The 21,524-nt window shown below is 24.3% G+C and overlaps 1 long non-coding RNA gene across 1 annotated transcript; it reads left to right on the forward strand.

Annotated features, from left to right (window-relative positions):
* The first annotated feature begins 2,945 nt into the window (after positions 1–2,945).
* Positions 2,946–7,703, forward strand: LOC145847887 (uncharacterized). Its single transcript, XR_014371588.1, has 4 exons — positions 2,946–3,060; positions 5,383–5,455; positions 6,683–6,763; positions 7,164–7,703. It is a non-coding gene; the product is annotated as an uncharacterized LOC145847887 (long non-coding RNA).
* Positions 7,704–21,524: the final 13,821 nt, after the last annotated feature.

Genomic DNA, 21,524 nt, shown 5'->3' on the forward strand with positions numbered 1-21,524 from the left:
TAAAATTTACTTCTGATACTACTAGAGTTAGGTTAGAAAGGTCAAATAAATAACTTTGTATTTAACAAAATTACTGCACTTACAATTACTAAAACTTCATGTAATTACATAATGTAAACAACTTTTTTTTGCTTGTCTTTTCATTTAAAAAATGTTTATTATTAAAGAGGGTGAAAGTAAGTATTGATGTTGTTATTAAACTAAAGAAACTTATTAAATTGTTATAATATATCACATTATTTTAGTTTTTATTAGTTTGAATGGAACTGTATGCTATCAGTTTAGTTTACATGCATTAACTGTTGAGGCCATAAATGGTCACATCACAGTGAGTAAAAACTGGTTTAAGGTCATAGGGGGTTTAGATAGTTTATTTACATGTATATTTTATTTTAAAGATCTTAAACTCAGCTAACATATGTTTTTACCCTTTTCTTACAACTTTTATTAGATTTTGAAGTATGAGGGAACAAAGTTTGTTAGTTTAATAGGTATCCTATGTAAGGGCCAAGTTAGAAAAGGCAAAAAAAGACTATTTTATAGATAACATTTCTTCTGCTGTTTTTAAGCAATATTTCAAAAAAAATTTGAGTAAAATGTTAACTTAAAATAGCAAAGAATTCTTATGTATTTTTTTTTAGTTTTGAGTATTTTTTTCATATTGAGATTTAAGCAATACATTGCTTACACTTAAGAAGCCTTTATATAGATAAAACAAAAGTTCTTTATATTTAATTGCTATTCTTTCTTTTTTATTTATTTTTATTCTTAAAAACTCTTATAAAAAAGTTTTTTTTCATGTAGTCATATTAATTTTTCAATTTTTACAATAGAATTTTTCTTGCAAAAAATATTTCCAAAAGATTGAGGTCAATTGATTACAAAAGAAGGAAAAGATAGGTTTTAATAATTTTAGAGCTGTTGAGTAAATAGACCATGAAAAGGTTATTGCCTTTTAGTTGATATCCAAAATTTTTAGATAAATGACTATATTTTAAAAATTAATGAAGATTTAATATTTTATACAGACTTATAGTTTATACTTAAAAGCTTTCATATATAAGTCAATGATAATTTTTTTAAGAAAAATGTCTTACCCCCTTCCATATGCGCTCAAGCTGGTTAAAACACAAAATTGAAAACTTTTTTCAAAAAAAAAAAATATAACACAGGGTTGCCACTTAACCATTGTATATCAGGATATGTATTTTTTTTAACTCAGGCTGACCCAGGATAATTTTAAGATTTTTAAGTGTCAGGACAGATTTTTTCTTCAACTTGCATGTTTTTTAGATGATTAAGGGCATAGGGGGGTCCACCTTGATTTTTACAAGTTTGTATTATTTTATAGAGTTTTATCTGAGCTTTCAGACATTTTAAACCCCTTGAAAAAATTCACAGTATTTTTTGAGATATGAGCAATCAAAGTCGGTGACCTCAATAGGTTCCTAATGGAAGGCGCAAACTAAAAACGCAAAAAAAGGCCATTTCACTAAAAATCTATCTCCTCCTTCATTTTTTAAGTAATCTTCTTCAAGTTTTTACAGATAGTGTATTATTAAATTTTAAAAAGATTGAATGAAGCAAATTTTTTAATTTTGAAAAATAAAATTTTTATTAAAAATAACCACCTATTTTTTGTTTTTTTATCTAAAATTTTTATTTTTTAATATTTGTAAAATTCTAACATTTAAAGTCTTTTAAATTATAAAAGAAACGTTTCCTAAAAATTTGAGGTCTCTAGCTCAAAAAATGAAGGAGAAGATAGGTTTTTAGTGATCTTAAATTTTCTGAGAATATTGGCCCCTAAGAATTTGCGGTCCATATGTTTGTATCAGAACTTTTTTATAAAAATTACAATATCTCAAAAGTTAAATTATATTTTTTAATTCTATAAAAACTGGCTTGTACTTTGTACTTTAAGCTTTCATATAAGATCCAATGTTATTTTTACTAATAAAAATATGTCAAACCCCCTATGCTCTAAAGTTCCACTATTATTGAAATAGTTGGTTGTTATTGATTTTAAAATCCTAATATAAATTTCTTGCTTTATTCTAGGAATATAATCAGGTTAGGTTTCATTTGGGCTCTTTGAGTCATATGAGTGTGTGCTTAAATTGCTAAACAAATACCCATAAGTTTTTGAAAAAAATAACAAATTTGGAAAAAAAGTTTAAAATTTTCAGTTTACAAATAATGTTTAACATTTTCAATGGAAACTTTAATACATCAAATGAAAATGTAAAACTGATATTCATATACAGAGCTTATTTACTTATCCAGGCACGTTGGGTAAGATTTATCTATAAACATGCCTGAATAACCATTTTTCCAGAGAAGTAAAAAAGAACATTTTATTCATAAAATTATATAACCGCTGTATATTATGCAATGCATAATAATTAATAAAAAATTTCTACTTTAAAACTTTCTTCACTTTACAAAATGTCAAACTAAGTTAACCTGCTTGTGCTAAACTGCATTAAAGATTTAGGCACATTTTTCGTTACTATTTTACAAACTTCTATTTTCTTTAAAATAATTAATGCAACTTGTTTTTTTGATGTCATGTCCATTTATAAAACTTGTTTTGTTGAGACTGTCAAACTTATTCAATTTATAAAAGTAATTGTCATGCATCTCATCTTAAACAAAAAGTGTTTTAATTAGAAACTTTTATGATACAGTTGAAATAAAAATCAAGTATAAAAGATCTGTTATACATTCATTTTATAAAAAACTTAAGAGTTAAGTCAAGTATCAAAGAAACTTTATAAGTTTAGATAAACATCTTTAAGTCAAATTTTAAATAACATTATTTTGAAATAATTTTAAACTAACTTAATTTACATAAAGACATTTTTGAAAACTAAACCAGTTCTGGAAAAGTTTGAATGTTAGCTCTAGTAGTATTATCACGTCATAATAGTAAACTAAATTGCAGCACTTATAAAACACTTAAATTTGGAGGCAAGGAGGCCCCTTGATTAGCAGCCAAATAAATACAATTTGGGAGCTTAATCTGATGATCAACAAGTTAAACTGACTACATTCCGAGTAAATTTTTTTTAGTTTAAGTGAAAATTTAATTAATTTTCTCTTAATTTGTTTACATTTTTTACAATGCTTTAAACTGGTTTCTTAAATAACTGTACTAATTGTTAAGATAAATTGTAATTGCACTGTTAAACGTAATTACGAGAGCTTTTAATAAGTTTTATATTTTAGCATTTTTATTTATTATTTTGGTTAAAATTTTAGACCTTAATTTGCAATTTTTTTTTAAACTACCAAGAATTTTTTTTACATTACTTGTATTTTACTAATTAACTAATTTTGAATAAATATTGTTAAGCCTATTTACTGAGATAACATAAGTTGTCATTGCAAGATGCTACTGTTGAAATTAGTCCATTTTTAAGTTATAGAAGGGTAAAGTATTTTTATAAAGCTTGATTTTTTGTTGGTTTTTTAAGTAAAATTTAATTTCCTTTTAAGCTGTTTTACAATTAACTTAAGTGCAACTAATCAAAGTTTGAGATTTCAATATGTTACACTTGAAAGGGATAACCAAAATTGCAAATAATAATTGTTATTTAGATTTCGAGGGTGTGATTTTGTAAGTACTTTTAACTTATACAATCTAATTTTTTAAATTAATAGAAATTATTTGTAAGAGTAGTTTTAATATTGGAAAAATTGTAATGTAAGCGAAAGGTCCAATAGTTTTTTACAAAAACTAACATTGATTGGCTTTTATTTAGAACCTGTTAAGTTTTAAAATTAACATTGTCACAAGCCAGTTATATAGAATTTAAAAATAATTGTCTTAAATAGAAAAATCAAAAACAGTTTAAATTATGTTAAAAAATGTTTTAATTTTTTCAAATTTAAACAGTTTTTGCTTTAATAAGATTCAAATGTTAGTAATGAACTATCTGTAAAAATGTGAAGAAGATAAGTAAAAATAAAGAAGAATATTTTTTTAACTTTTTTTTGATAACTTGTTTTATAAGCAACGTATTGAGCTCACAAACTTTGATTGCTTATACCTAAAAAGTGTTTTTTTTTTATCTAAAATGTTTGATAGCTAAGATAAAAGTCTTCATTATAAGATTCACCTGTAATAAGCAATGTTTACCCCCTTATGGCTGGTATGACCTTAAATAGTTTTCTAGATTTTTGGAAATATCAGTCATAAAATGCTTACATTATTATGTTTTCTTAATACAACAGTATGGCATTTTATGATCATACAATTTTTATTTTGAAAGTTGATTTCATTAGCACAAAAAACAAGGAAAATATGTATTTTAGCTGTTTTAGTTTTCTAAAAATTGCTAATAAAAAATAATCTCTATATGTTTTCATAAGGTGTGGTATGAGTCAAATATGCACAATGAAAATTTTGAATAAAGGTCAAATATACACAAAAAGTCACTTTTGCACTAAGGGAATTTTTAGCAAAAAACATATGTGCCTGATGATGGGTCACTTTTGCACGAAATTTACAATTGCACAATTTTTCACCAAGGGTCAATTTTGCATAAGTGACAATTTTCCACAAGAATAAAAAATATTATTTATAAAGTAACCACCATATAAGGGTAAGGGGTAACAGTGATACTAAAAAACATAAAGGAAATAAAGAAACAACTTTAATAATATAAAGAAAAATAGTTACCAACTAACGGTAAGGATTAACAGTGATAGTAAGAAGAACAAAAATAGTAATAAGTTAAATTAGTTAAAAATAGTATATAATTTACCAGTAATTGGTAATTAAATTTTTAAATAAAACAGTTAGACCTCAAATAGCCTTAAGAAGTTATAGAAATTTTTGACTGGTTAAAAAGTATTCGAAATAAGTTTGATTGGTGAAACAATACCTGAAATTCTCAAACATAGCTGTTTGTTAGAAAACTTAGTAGTCAATTGTGCAATGAAGTAACATTGGCCTGAATATAGATAGTTAAACAGAGGGTTGATGATAAAAAACCCACAGTCTAACTTTTTAAAGCTTTTGTTGCACTTTGATTGTTAACTATTTGCATTGTACAATTTATAACAACCATTAGTAAATTAATATTCATTTTTATTGCAGACTTATTTAAGTTAAAAGTGATAAAAGATTTTTAAGTAATTTTTGGTAGAATAAATATTTAACTTTTTCTGTTTACCACACTAAAAGTTTAACTTTTTAGGTGTTTATGCTTAAGCAAAAGCATTACCATAAATTTTGCAGTTTTCTTTTACATTTAACAAACAATTTTATTCTTAAGAACAAAAATTATTTTCAATGATGTTTTATTTACATTTGAGTAATTTAAAGTACTTTTAAGTACAGTTAAAGTAAACTTTAACATTAAAACTTTATAGATATGGCAGAGACTACAAAAGGAGGAATACATCAGAAAACACCCAGAAATGCTGTTTCTTATTTCTTTATGAAGCTAGTTTATTTGTTTTAAACATGTTTAAGTGTAACTTGTTGTAAATTTTATACATTTGATTTAAAGTTGGCTAGACTAACAAGTAATTTGTTTGCTTGTTTTTGTAAGTTTTCAATGTAATTACAATCAAAAAAAAGTATTTTAGAATTTTGGCTAAATGATTTTTTTAAATCTAGGAGCTATAATTTCTTTACCTCTTACACTTCGATTGTCTTAAATTATAATTTACAAATTAAGTCAAACAGCTAAAATTATTAAATTTGCAAAGTAGTTGTCTTTATAGCAGCTTTGAAAACAAGGTCAGTTGTGGCAATACACTTTACCCACAATCTTAAATAAATTTTGTGTGTGGCAGATTTAAAACAAATGAAAGCCACACGTATTTAAAATACATATATTCCATATGCTTGTTAAAAAGTAATCAGGTTTGTTGAGTTTTCAGCTCTACATTTTTGTATACATTGAATATCGTAAGACCATCTGTGGCAAAGTTTGAATTGATTTGAATAGACTTATAGCTTGGCTTATTTTTTGAAAACAACCTTAGCATAAAAGTATAGAACTTAAAAATATAGTTTTGAAGTTTCAAGTCTAAATTAGTTTCACATGTGGTAGTTATAACAAAAATTCATTGTGCAGAATTTAAAAATACTTAAAGAAAGTTTCACAGAAGCTTTTATTTTAACTTACTGTAATTTCTTATTTTTTGTTAGCTTTAAGTTTTTTAAAAAAAAACATAAGTGCATCTGTGAAACTTTCTTCAAATCAAATTAAATTCCCTAAAATGTTTCTTTGTGATAATTGCCACATCTTAAGCAACTTCAACTTTAAATTCGAATTTTTATAGTCCCATACAGTTTACATCGGGGTGTTTTCAGAAAAAACCAAGCCAAGTCTCTCTAAGAGTTTATTCGAATCACTTTGCCCAAGGTGCTCTTATGATAATTCATGAATATAAAAAAATACAGCTAAAAACTAAAAAAATAACACCTTTTTATAGCTCCCCAATGTATATGCAATACGTGTGTAAGTATGTGTATTTATGCTTATCTGCTGTGTGAACATAATTAATACTTTTAACATACATGCTAGCAATGATGTACAAAAATTTTTATTTTTTAAGCTAAAAAGTACAAGCTCATATTTGAATAAAAGTTTTAATAAGAATTACGTGGTAGAGTATTGTTAACTTGTTTTTATAATAAGTTTATATTTTTACTAAACAGGGAATTATTTCTAAGAAGCCGGAAGATGTCAATTTGCATCAGATCATCTCTTACATTCTGGAAATCCCATGAGATCAAAGAGTAGGTTTTATAAATATTTAAACTTAATGTTGCAATATATATAACTATAGATGCTGGTTGTAAATTCATGTAGTACTACTGTATTCAGAAATTGTTTTTATTTTGATAAAACCACCTAAGCTGGTCCTCATTTACCCCTTAACAGGCCGCACTTTTTCTGGATTCAATCACGTTTAATGATTATGTTTTAAAAATTGCCAAAAATGTTTCAGTTCAAAGCTTTTGAGTTTGAGTTTCGTTAGATTTTGATTTATAGTTCACATATCATAATTAGTGGTCAACGTAATCTAAATATTTAACTGTTTCGTTAAAGTCACCAAGTTTTATCGTTCATTTCTTACAGTTATACTGTACATAAATTATTGTATTCAAACGCCCATTTTACATTAACTCTTCACAGGTAGCCAAGCAACAAGACAATACTGCCACCAAGTGTCAATTCCTATCAACATCTGTATTTCAACCAATCACATTGACTGGTTTGTGTTGAATGAGATTGATGGAGTTTCGACCAATGAAGTTGGTGGATAATTGGATGAAATTTCAGCCAATAACGATTAAGAATCAGATGATACTACCTCCAGTGGCGACAGTTTTTAAAATAGGAAAATTTCAATGAATTTATTTGTTTATTTTATGATTAATATGATAGATTTTGTTAGCTCTAGTATGTTTAAGTAAAAAATAATTACCTTTGCGAAAATATATTGAACAATTTCACAAATGAAATATTTTTTTTGTTTGAATTAATACTTTTTTATTTACTGTGAGTTTTTAGTATTTTATAAACACTGTCTCTTTAAATTACAATACAAAGTTTTTACTTGTATAATGCTTTAAAATAGTTTTTATGAATTTTTGTTTAAATTTTAAAAGCAATTAATGATAAAAACCTATGATCAATCTAGAGATGTATCAATCACTTTTCACCGTGCTTTAAACTCTGTTTTTATTATGAAAATTAAAATTTACTTTAAAAAATTTTAAAATGAAATTGTTAGTATACATTTTAATAATAATATTGTCATAGTATTAAATCTCAACAAGTTTTATAATATTCAAAATTTCAAAGCAAATAAATATAACTAACTATAGTTTTTGTAGCTATGTTTATTTTTTGAATTTTTTTGTGTATGTAGTGTATTTAACTAATAAAAAAACTACTTATGTTTTTCTTTGCATTTTTATAACTTTATTATCATTGACCATTTATAAGTTAAGATCAGTTTTCAGTGGAATAATTCGAATACACTTTTACTTAATTAAAAATCAACTTGTATAAATATCTATTTTCTAAAATTGTTAAAATGTTCATTGTGCCAAGTTTTGCATAGTTGAAATAAAGTTATTGAAGTCATCATTTATTTACTGCTTCAAATCTATAGTTGAGAATTATAAATGTTTTTACCTTGTCATATTTCAATCAGATTTTGTAAAACTTCTCTTTTCGTCGGACTAGTTTTACCAAAAAAACTTATGCAGCACGGATTAAAAACTTAAATTAATAATAAAAATTTAAAATTGTACTTGTAAATTCTAAGTAATTTATTCAAACACAAATTTTTAGTTAACTACTAAAATTCAGTGAAGCTATTTCATCTTGAAAGTGGTATGAACTGTTTTGTAATACAATTAATATAGATGTGTATATAAAGGTTTTTTTTTTGGAAAACATCTAAAATTTTTTTGCAACCTTTTCTTAGGTTTTTTACTCTAAATATTTCAAATTTTACAAAAGCTCCTTTAACTATTAGATATAGAAAAAAAAATTAATGGCTGAAAATTTTATATAAACAAGAAACTAAAACTCACTAAAAGACCAATTAAGTCTAAACTTTTGTTTGTTATGTAAAAATAAATTCAATTTTTTAAAGTGGTAAAAAGCAATTTTTGCTTGTTACAGGGTTGCTTTGTTGTCATAAAGCATAGCTCAGGCTAGGTGACCTTTTTTGAAAATCAAACACTAATTTAAAAACTATATCTTTAAGTACTACTGTTATTCTTTTGTTACTTTTAGTGTTTCATTCAAGTTTTAGCACATCAATATTTTAAGTAATCATTAAAACTGGCTGACTCAGGCTAGTTTGCTGTAAGGCTAGGTTCTGTTTTCTCGCGTTCAAAGAATGACAACTTGTGAAGTTTTAAAAAAATCTAAATTACAGTCAGTAGGGCCACAAATATTTTTTATTCAATCTTCAATTTAATTATAGTAAATTATATAGTCTATATTCAAAAGAGTTTGTTTTATTGTTGTTTTATTTTTAGTTTTAAACAAAAATGTAACAATGCTTTTTTCTTATTAAATCTAGTCATGTTGCTTTGTTGAAATGATACAAATTAAATAATATCATCTTTAGATAATTCTAAGTAGCCAGAAGAATTGCAATTTTAGTTCATTAAAATTTTGGCTAAAATATTAAACATAGATTAGTTGTCGTAGTAGTGCCAAAAGTTCAAGATGTTTCCAAAGTAAATACACATTTATAAGCATTTTTAAATAATGATATTAATATATTATAAATCGACAACACCATTGATAGAATTTTTTTTAACTAACTGGACAGTTATATATTTAGTTTTTATAGTACAACGATTTTTTAAGATATATGATTTTAAGACACCTATTTGTCACAAGATTGATGTAATTCTTAAAAAGGAATGTTTATAGATGAACAAAATTATTGTTTACATACCTAAAATCCTGATCAAAAAATTATCAAGATACAAAAGCTTACTATTAATTTAATTTAACATATATTGTGCCTTTTATAGGATTAAGTTTAGCATAAAACTGAGGAAAAATTAATAAGTTAAATAAAATTTTATATCTGCTTTTTTTTAATTGCTTATAAATAATTGATCAGAGTTTTTTGAAAACAAACTATAAATTTAGTTTTTCAGTTATTTTTTTTAATAGTTAAGTTGCCAGCCATGTATAATTTGGTTGATATATTTAAGAAAAATGCACTAAAATATTTTGAAGAAAATATATCGAAATCTTCTAATGAAGTTTCTAACCAAGGTAGGATGAAAAAATCATATTTCATAAATTTTACATTTTTTAATCAATTTTTATTTTTTAATGTCAATTTTTTATGTCGTAATTACTAATTTAAAGCATTTGACCAACTTAATTTTATGTTTTAATTTCAATAAAAAGAGTATATTTACATTGTAAAATCTACGTTTAATAATTTTAAAATGGTTTACTTTATTAAAAAATTCAAAGAAACAGTTATTACTCTTTTAAAAAAACTATATAAGCAACAATATAAAAATTTATTTTCAAAATAACCCAAATAGCTATAAAGTAGTATATGAAATAGTTATAGTTAACTTAGATAGTTATAAAGTAAATAGATATTCAAACAATTTTAAACGTACTGAAACAAAAAAAATTGTTCAGTCTTTTAACTATTGTGTCTTAAAAGATACTTTTTTACAAAAGGTTTATTTATTTATTAAAAAAATGTTTTATACCATTATTAAAGCCTTTTATTCTCCTAATAAGTAATTTCTTAATAAAAACATTTTTTAAGCTTCATAATAATGAAAAGAATAGTTAAAAATTCAACATATTTAGATATCAATAAAATATTACTAGAGAACTAATGATTTCCATAAATATTCAAAAAGGATATTATTTTGCATACAGATTTGTACAAACTTTACAATATTTTTTCATTAGGTGAAATACAGTTTGAAAAAAATGAATTGGTAGCAGCTTTAGAAATCAACAAGGTAATGTTAAATAAAGATAAAAGCCTAAAGATGTCCACTTTTATAATGAACAAAATGACTAAAGAAAATGTTTTCACTTATTGCAGTATAGCTAAAATTTACAAACTAGGTACTATTTATGAGTCATCTTTGATTTATATAGAACGTTTTTTTCCAACGGTTGCTCGAAACAATTACTTTTCACATTTAAACTTCAGTCTTGTATTAAAAATACTTGGAAGTTCCGGACTGAAAATTGACACAGAAGTTGAAGTGTTCAATGCAACAGTTTCGTGGTTAAACCACAACATTGAAGAACGTTGCAAATATGCGAACCAGCTGTTACAAAAAGTTCGTTTTGAATTGTTATCAGAGCACGCATTCAAACATGTTTTAGATAAAACTTCATCACTAACGGAAAATAAAGATTGTTATAAAATGATTAAAGAAGTTTTGTTAGATAAGGAAAACCTATTTCAAAACAAAACGAGTTATAGACATACAAATAGGTACTGTGGGCAAATTGATTCACCTACAGCAAATAGCTGTAAAACACTACCTGATATGTTCGGTAATCGTGAGTTCTATTGTTCTTGTACTTTCATGGATAAAACGTTCATCTTTGGTGGTTACTACCACGAACGATATCCTTACAACCAAGTCACTAGTTCTTGTCTACAAATTAGACAAGATGGTTGTAAGAACAAAAGTTGTAAAGAAATTGCCAGCATGCATGATGCAAGACATTTTGCCGCTTGTGTTGTTTTCAAAGGACGTATAGTAGTTTCTGGTGGGTTCAACAATGCTGACATTGAATTAAGCGCGGTAGAGGCATATGACGTGTTCGGTGATGAATGGACATCAATGCCTGACATGGTTAAAAGTAAAATTCGTCACGAGTTAGTTGCTGTGAAAGACAAATTATTTGCTGTTGGTTTTGGAGCGAACAACCTTGAAGTTTATGATGACGTCTGCAAAAAGTTTGTTGCTTTAAAAGCACCAAAAGAATTCATTTATCTTGATACAGCAATATCTGTAGGTGAAAGTATTAATCTATCTAAATAATTGCTCCGACATTATTTGTTATCATGTTGATGAAAATGAGTTTTATGAAATTCCAGAGAATCTTATGCAATTACACAAGATCGAGAAAATTTTTAAACAATGAAATTAACTTTATCACAAGTTTTGTTTTTATAAAATATGTGTTAATTTAGTTTGAATTTTTTATCAAGTAAAGTTGTTTTAATAACGTTTTTAAAATATAATTGATTTTGCTAAACCACCTTGGTGTTAAAATAATTTATATAAAAAAATATTCTTTTTGGAATTAAATTATTTGCTATCTAAAATAAAAGTTTAAAAAATTTTTGATAGTAGTTAAATATCGGATTTTTTTCAGTTTTAGTAAAAAGTCAATGTAAAATTTTCATTTTTAACTAAAACTGCTACCGATGGTATTTTTAGGATAGCTTAAAAACAAATTAATGAACTATTAGTTGAGACCTTTCTAGAACTTGATCTTTTTTTGTAATAAACTAAAGTTGAAACCAAACTTTTTGTTTTTTTTTCAATTTTTGAAGAAACGAACTGCTTGTAGAAATATTAAAGAACAAAATTGTTTTATTTATGTTTAAACAAAGACGTATGATTAAAACTTGAACAATTTTACTAAAATAAACTTAAGTTTTTTTTAAGCTAACTATATTAAAATATTTACTACTTTTGTGCTACATAATAGGCTAGTTTTTAAAACATTCTTACTAGTGCTACATAATAGGCTAGTTTTTAAAACATTCTTACTAGTTTGTTTTTAATTTGCTTAAACTATGACTAAGTAATAAAGATATTAATTATAGTAGTATGAATACTTGTTTTTTATAAAGATAGTATATATACATAGTAAGCTGTTTACAGGTTTTGTTTTTGCTTGGATAAGGATAAGGCTAGATCTTAGTTTAAAAACTAATGTAATGCAGGATACAAAATTATAAAAATACATCTTGATACGATTTTAATTGGATTTTAGCTAAAATTCGGCTGGACTTTGAAAATAAAGTTATAACTTATATTAAAAAAATATATATTATTTAAATTAAATACTTTTTTTTCAATAAAAATCTCCTTAATTAAAAAAAAATGAACTTATTCTTTAAATCATTCCAACTAAATTTTTAACAAAATGTTCCTTGAACAAAACAGGCGAAAAATAAACATAAATATATCAGTAGTAAAAAACTATAGGAATGAAAAATTTATAACCGTTTTAAATACTTGCATAAAAGTTGTTAGGTAATATGAGCCGAACATCAATAGTTTATCAACACTATTGTGTCATTTGAATTAAAGATAATAATAGAATTTTATAATAAAATAAATAAAACTTTTTATATTGTTTAAAATGTTTGATATAACAAACATGTAACATAGTATTTTTTATTATATTTTCGTGCACAAATAAGTTTGTTTTTTAATAAGATTATACATAAGCAACATTGTTATGTGCAATTTACTATTTTATTACACTTTAAAAAGCCACCGAAACGTAGTAGTAAGTAAAAAATTAATTTGCAATTTTTTAATTTTATAGAAAACTTGTAACAAAATTAAAATTTGAATATACAAATATTTCAAAAAAAACTACAAAGTTTTATTAAAAAAAGTCAAAAAGTAAAGGTTTGATAACGTTAAGCTGAAAAACTGCTGATAAATGATTACATAAAAAGTTCTACAGTAACGTTCGTAACAATACAAGGAAAAATAAATACAAGAAAAATCTCGATTGTAATTTTTCTCAACACATTGAACCACACGCCTTAGAAAATTAAACATTTTAATTTATATTTTTATGCCGTTATATTGGTTTAGAGTCTCATAGTGAGTTTAGGTGTAAAATATTCAGAAACTTATTTTAATATCTAATAAAAAATTTAGTTACACATTAAAAGATATAATGGTATAAATAAGTACGTAAGTGACTCTAAATGATCGTTTTAATATTTAGTCTAGAAAAGGAAACTTAATTTGTACGAACAATTCAAAGTATTAAATATATAAGTTTAGATACGAAAAGTCAAAAATAAAAACTTAACTTTATATAAAATTCTTAAAAGTTTTTAAATAATTAAAAAGATTGTTTAGAATTTATCTACAATCTATAATCAATGTTTTTTATTCTATTTGACACAAAAATGTTAAATAATTGTCTTATTTTTCTTCTTCAAAAAATATTATAATAGAATTGAATGAATATCCAAATATTTCTTCTTAATTAATGTTGATAACTAACTCAACTTTTTAAAAATATTGAAGTATAATAAAAAGTAATATAATTTAATTAAAACAATTAAATAAAAATAGTTTTGTTACATACAAATTTTTGATAAGTACAGTCTGTATTACACTTACAATAAAATAAAGTAAAATAAAGACTACATTATCAATATACAATACCATTAAAAATTACAAAAGTTATTAAAAACTAAACACAAAGATTGAATTTCTTGTATGTTAAAAGATTATTGAAAACTTTTTACTATTTGACTTTTTAAGTAAGGCTGGCATTTTTTAGCTTGCATTTTTAAAATAAAATATCTCTAAACATATGTCTAAAACTAAAATCGGATTATGCTTCAAATTAAACGGCCAATAAAGATAAACTTGAAAATAAATATTTGTATGTTGATTTTCTTTCTATTCACTGCTTTGATAAAATGAAACCAAAACAAAATCAAGCCATTTTAGTTCAATTACACAGCTCACATCATAATAGTAGTGGTAAAGAAATAGTGCTAAACAAAGTATATTTTAAAGAGTTGTATTTATGCAAGTGCAACATAAAACATAACATGTTAACTAAAAGGTTTAAAATTACTTTTTTATTTAGAATTTTCTACTTGTGTGTTTACAATAAGTTGACAGACACATAATTTTGCAAAATATAAGTAAAAAAAGTTAATTTAACATTATTATATTTATAATTTTGCTCTCATTATTTCTTTAATTTAATAAAAAAATATATGAGTTATTTTAGCAAGATTGCCACTTTACCTGGAAGCCTGGGAAAACCTTGATAAACCTGGAATTCGACAATTTAGGCAAAAATAACCTGGAACTTGAGAAATTTTGAAAAAAACCTGGAAAAACCTGGAATTTTGATCAAAAAAAAACTGGAAAATCATGGAATTTTTAATAGTTTTAACATTTTCAGTATTTAAATTTTAATTTGACACAAAACATTCTATCATATAAATAAGATTTTTTTGTCATCATCATAAAATTTTTTTATTACAAAACACATTTAAAGTAACTTTAGGCATCTTTTAAATGTTTTTGTACTATTTAACACAGTTTCTTTCATAGAAATTTACTTGAAACTAAAAATAGACCCAAAAATGTTTACTTTTAAAAACCTGGAAAAATTTATGAAAAAACTAGTGGCAACCCTGTTTTAGACTAAATGAAAAATATAAAATTTTACTACAACTTTCCACTCCCTTATACTAATTTAAAAAGTTTTGAGGTTTTAAAATAACTCCCTAAAAATTAAAGTTTGGTTAAATTCATAATTATGACCATTTTTTGTTTATATTAGTATTTGAAAATTTAAGTCTTAAAATAGATTGAAATTATTTACAACAAATGTGAAACAGTTTGCCACAACTTAGTAAAGCATGTCATTTTAATTTATTCATAAAAAGTTTGATGTTAAAAATTATTTTCAGTATTAAGCAATAAAAATACATTTGTTTCTGAAGTGATTATTTTCTGGAATTTAGCAGACACCTTTATAACAGGATACAATTTAGTTTTATATTGTATGTATGTCAACCACTGGGTCTAAATCCAGGATTGCTGTTCAACTTAAAAAGTTAAAAATAGCCCTTGTAAAAACCCTTTAACTATTAGACCAAACAAATTTTATCAGAACAAAATTAGTCTGTAAATTGCTAGTGGAACAAAATAACCATCAAGATTCATGTCAAAAAAGTTTATTTACAGGGTTATAACAAATTTAAGATATTCAGGAAACTCAGGATTACTCACAATATTTTAAACTCTTTAAATACATTAAACTTAGAAAAGTTTGTATTTTTCAGGCTGACTCAAGATAGTTTTGTTTTGTTATAAAATCGTAAGACTAGCTTTAAGGTTTCTATAAAATCCAAGCTATTTTTTTCTAGGTTTTGAATGAGTTTTAGTTAAACTAAATGCAATACTTAGTTACTTTGTATTTATTTTGTTCAATAACTTACTTTTTTTTCTAAAGAGATTTCAAAAACTTGGAATAGATCAAGACAATTAAAAGTTAATCAGGACAGATTTTAGTGAATCAGATTATTTCTTTATTCATAGAGTGGCAACTATTTTTATAATAATAAATATTGTATAAAATAATAACTTTGCATTTAAACTAGTAATGTATTAAATCAACAATAAATCCCTTTTTTATCTAGAGTAGTTTTTTTCTCTGGAACTCTAGCACAAACCACTGTAACAGGATTTTATTTTGTAACAGGGTTGCCACTCTTTGAGCCAAAAAATCTTCCCTGAGTGACCAAAAATTTCCCTGAGTAACCTTAAATTTCCCTGAGTTACCCTGAGTATTTTTCAAATCTTAAAAAAAAAATTTTCTCTTCTAACACAAATTATTAATACCTCATTCTCACTTTTCTTCTTTAATAATAAAAGGAAGGTTGTATGTGTGTGCTTCTGCATTAAATTTATGAAAAAAACTGTTTTCAAAAACTAAATCTTAAAAGGTTTAAACCAATTAAAAATTAAAAACTAAATTTTTGCACATCTTTGTGTAAACTTGTTAGTTAACTTTCTGCATAAAAGAATAAAGTTTAATTTGTTTGACATTTTAATTGACAAAATCTAATTTTACTATAATAATAATTTCACATGAAGAACTCACTTAAATGCATACATAATAACTTCATTATGACTTGTATGTCTTTCCTAGAAACTGCTCTGAATGCAGTAAATAAAACTTAAAAGCTTAACATTATTGTAAAAAAACCTGCAAAAAGAAAGTTTAAAGAAATAGCTAAAGAAATATCTCATATCAAAGTACAACTTAATACCTAACAACTGATACAAAATAATCTAAAATTGAATTTTTTTTATGTCTTTTAGATGTTCATACACAATCTATTTTAAATAACTGAAAACAAAATTTTGATTTTAAAAAAATTTCACATTACCTATTAAAAAAAATCTTAATACTGTTAGTTTAAGTATGCAATTTCTAAATCAATAGTTTTAATTTTATTTTCAAGTTTATTTGCGTTGACCTTAGCAGCTATTCCTCTTGCTAATAATTCTTTCATTGCTTCTAAATCAGACTGTTTGTTGGCATCTGCAGTATATTTGTCATAGTCTTCATTCAAACATTTGAGTTGCTTTGTAAGTTTACTTTTTTGTTCTCCTAACTTGCTCAAAGAATCACCTTTATTTGGAACATTTTTAGCAAAGCGCTGTTGCTCAAGATATGCCAAATATTGGGCCCTAGAAAATTTTACAAATTTTAACAATTCAGAACTTATTTCAACTGTGCTTGGTTCTAGACTGTTTGCATACAGATGATCTTTGATCATTCTTCGGGACCTTATTGTCATCTCTCCCATATTAGTTGATATTACTTCCTTATTTAAGCTAAAGCCCCGTTCAACACTTGCCTGGCCATTGTGAAGCACAAAAACAGCCTCAAGGACTCTTGTTAAATCTATACTTGCTTGGGATATCGAGATGTAAGTAAATAAAAATAAAAAGTTTATTAGAACTTTTTAATGAATAGTAAACAACAACTTTCATTTCTCTAAACTGTTTAATTTTACTTAAGTAAATATAAATTTAAAACTTAAAAAAAACTACAATGTTAATACTAAGAATATTGAAGAACTAGCCGCAAGGCTAAATAAATTCTAAATAACTATTAAATAATAAAAATTACTACTTTTGAACAAAATATTGAAACTGGATTAACTAAACCTCATTCTAGATCTAGAAAAAAATTTCCCTGAGATTTTCAAAAACTTCCCTGAAATTTAGAGAAAAAATCAAAACTTCCCTGAGTTTCCCTGAGTTAAAAAAAAAATGCCAAAATTCCCTGAGTTTCCCTGAGATTTTCTACAGTTTGAAAATTCCCTGAGATTCCCTGAGTTCCCTGAGTGTGTGGCAACCCTGTTGTAAGTATGTCAAACATCTGAATTGCTGTTTAACTAAAAGAGTTTTAATAGCCTTTGTGAGAACTATTTGAATATTAAGCAATACTAACATTGTTTTTGAACAATTTAGTGTTGCTTAATATTCAAATTGTTCAAAAACAATGTTAGTATGTAAATTGCTATTGGAACTAAATTACCATATTTTTAACTTAAACGTATCCCTTAGTGACAAGTTGTTGGTCATTTATTCACAGGGTAAAATATAAATACTTAAAGCACAAAAAATTAAAAATGATTTTTTTGGAGGTAGCCTGGCTTTTTTAAAGATGAGATTAAACAGTTCTGATTACATAATCTACAGGTAATGAAACTGGTTTAAAACACCATATGAAAAACTGTGTATTTGTTGTCTTTTGTTTTTGCAAAACAGTTGAACAGTTTTGTTTATGGTTATTTTAAGCAGCTACATTAAATGTATTTATATCAGAACTGTCCAATCTCAACTATAAAAAAGCCAGACTACCTCCGAAAAAAAATAACTTTATATCCTTGTGTTTTAAAAGTTTATATTTTACATTGCAAATAATTGCCAAATAACTTATCACTAAGGAAGATTTTTTCTAGTGAAAAACACAAGATAAAATCATTGAGCTCAAAATCCAAAGCTAGCAGCAAAAATATATTCAACAACCTAATATGTGATCCTGACCTTCGAAATAAATTCTAACAGTAATGCTTTTAAATATCCATCCAAAATCAATCCACAATGTTTCAGTTATTTGTAAGAAACAGAATGTTTTCAAAGCAAAAATCATTAGTTTTATAAGGTGGCAATTACACCTAAAAACTTAAAAACTACATATTTGAAAATTCAAGCTATGAAAATAAAACTAGATTTTGGTTGATTTTGAAAAAAGTAAAAAGAGAAATCTTGAAATGTTATATTTAAGTAAAAACCAAAACTTTACATTTTTTTTTTTATAAATTTTTAAAATTTACTAAGGAGAGAATAGGCCTAATATTGAAACACTAAGTTATATCAATAAAAAAAAAACTTTGTTCAGTTATAATTATTTTAAAACACATTTTAAGTTCTTTTTGATTTATTAGATACATTTGAAAATGTTTTTCTTTTATATTTAATTAAAAAAAAAGTATAATATTATACATAATAGAAAAAAAAATTCAAAAGACCTATAAAATATGAAATAAATTATTTGTCATTCTGGTATAAAACGGAAAAGTAAAATACTAGTTGTTACAGTTTTTGTAAAAGTACACAACTTTATATAACCATGATCTGTTTATTTAAATTAAATCATGAATTTATTTTAAAGTTTAAGTTGTCCACAGCTATTGAGGAGAATAATCCACTAAAACTTTTTATCTAGTTAAACCGATAAGGATTATTGAGATTTATTTCACAAATGTAACTTAAATTAATAACAAAAATCTTAGTAATGGACATGTAAATTTTAAGTAATTTATACAAAACCAAAATTTTTATTTAACATTTAAAATTCAGTTAAGCTATTTCATTTTGAAAGTGGTATGGTCAGTTTTGTAAAAGAATTAATATAGATGTGTATATAAAGGGATTTTTTTTTGAAAACGTCTAAAGTTTTTTTGTAACATTTTCTTAGGTTTTTTATTCTAAAGGTTTCAAATTTTTATTAATAGCTCCTTTAACTTTTAGATACAAAAATAAAACTTAAATGGCTAAAAGTTTTATATAAACAAGAAACTAAAACTTAATAAAAGACTAAACAAGTCTAAACTTTTATTTGTTATGTAAAAATTAAAATTATTTTTATAAGTGGTAAAAAGCAATTTTCGCTTGTTACAGGGTTGCTTTGTTGTCATAAAGCATAGCTCAGGCTAGGTGACCTTTTTTGAAAATCAATCACTAATATAAAAATTATATCTTTAAGTACTACTGTTATTCTTTTGTTACTTTTAGTTTTTCATTCAAGTCAAAGTAGTAAGCGTCAAGTTGTTGTCAAGTTTTAGCACATCAATATTTATGTTTTCATTAAAACTAACTGACTCAGGCTAGTTTGCTGTAAGGTTAGGTTCTATTTTCTCACATTCAAAGAATGACACCTTGTGAAACTGAAAAAAAATCTAAATTACAGTCAGTAGGGCCACAAATATTTTTTATTCAATCTTTAATTTAATTATAATAAATTGTGTAGTCTATATTCAAAAGAGTTCATCTTATTGTTGTTTTATTTTTAGTTTTAAACAAAAATGTAACAATGCTTTTTTCTTATTAAATCTAGTCATTTTGCTTTGTTGAAACGATACAAATTAAATAATATCATCTTTAGATAATTCTAAGTAGCCAGAAGAATTGCAATTTGAGTTCATTAAAATTTTGGCTAAAATATTAAACATAGATTAGTTGTCGTAGTAGTGCCAAAAGTTCAAGATGTTTCCAAAGTAAATACACATTTATAAGCATTTTTAAATAATGATTTTAATATATTATAAATCGACAACACCATTGATAGAATTTTTTTTAACTAACTGGACAGTTATATATTTAGTTTTTATAGTACAATGATTTTTTAAGATATATGATTTTATGACACCTATTTGTCACAAGATTGATGTAATTCTTAAAAAGGAAAGTTTATAGATGAACAAAATTATTGTTAACATACATAAAATCCTGATCAAAAAATTATCAAGATACAAAAGCTTACTATTAATTTAATTTAACATATATTGTGCCTTTTATAGGATTAAGTTTAGCATAAAACTGAGGAAAAATTAATAAGTTAAATAAAATTTTAAATCAGCTTATTTTTAATTGCTTATTAATAACTGATCAGAGTTTTTTGAAAACAAACTATAAATTTAGTTTTTCAGTTATTTTTTTAATAGTTAAATTGCCAGCCATGTATAATTTGGTTGATAGATTTAAGAAAAATGCACTAAAATATTTTGAAGAAAATATATCGAAATCTTCTAATGAAGTTTCTAACCAAGGTAGGATGAAAAAATCATATTTCATTAATTTTACATTTTTTAATCAGTTTTTATTTTTAATGTCAATTTTTTATGTCGTAATTACTAATTTAAAGCATTTGACCAACTTAATTTACGTTTTAAATTTAATAAAAAGAGTATATTTACATTGCAAAATCTACGTTTAATAATTTTAAAATGGTTTACTTTATTAACAAATTTAATGAAAAAGTTATTACTCTTTTAAAAAAACTATATAAGCAACAATATAAAAATTAATTTTTAAAATAACCCAAATAGTTATAAAGTAGTAAATGAAATAGTTATAGTTAACTTAGATAGTTATAAAGTTAATAGATATTCAAACAATTTTAGACGTACTGAAACAAAAAAAAATTGTTCAGTCTTTTAACTATTGTGTCTTAAAAGCTACTTTTTTACAAAAGGTTTATTTATTTATTAAAAAAAAGTTTTATACCATTATTAAAGCCTTTTATACTCCTAATAAAATAATTTCTTAATTAAAACATTTTTCAAGCTTCATAATAATGAAAAGAATAGTTAAAAATTCAACATATTTAGATATCAATAAAATATTACTAGAGAACTAATGATTTCCATAAATTTTCAAAAAGGATATTATTTTGCATTCAGATTTGTACAAACTTTACAATATTTTTTCATTAGGTGAAATACAGTTTGAAAAAAATGAATTGGTAGCAGCTTTAGAAATCAACAAGGTAATGTTAAGTAAAGATAAAAGCCTAAAGTTGTCCACTTTTATAAGAAATAAAATATGTAAAGAAAATTTTCTCACCTATTTCAGTTTAGCTAAAATTCACAAACTAAGTACTATTTATGAGTCATCTCATGTTTATATAGAACGTTTTTTTCCA

The sequence above is a fragment of the Thalia democratica genome, chromosome 1 (genome assembly GCF_965202585.1).
Source record: "Thalia democratica chromosome 1, ktThaDemo2.hap1.1, whole genome shotgun sequence".
NCBI classification, from domain to species: Eukaryota; Metazoa; Chordata; class Thaliacea; order Salpida; family Salpidae; genus Thalia; species Thalia democratica.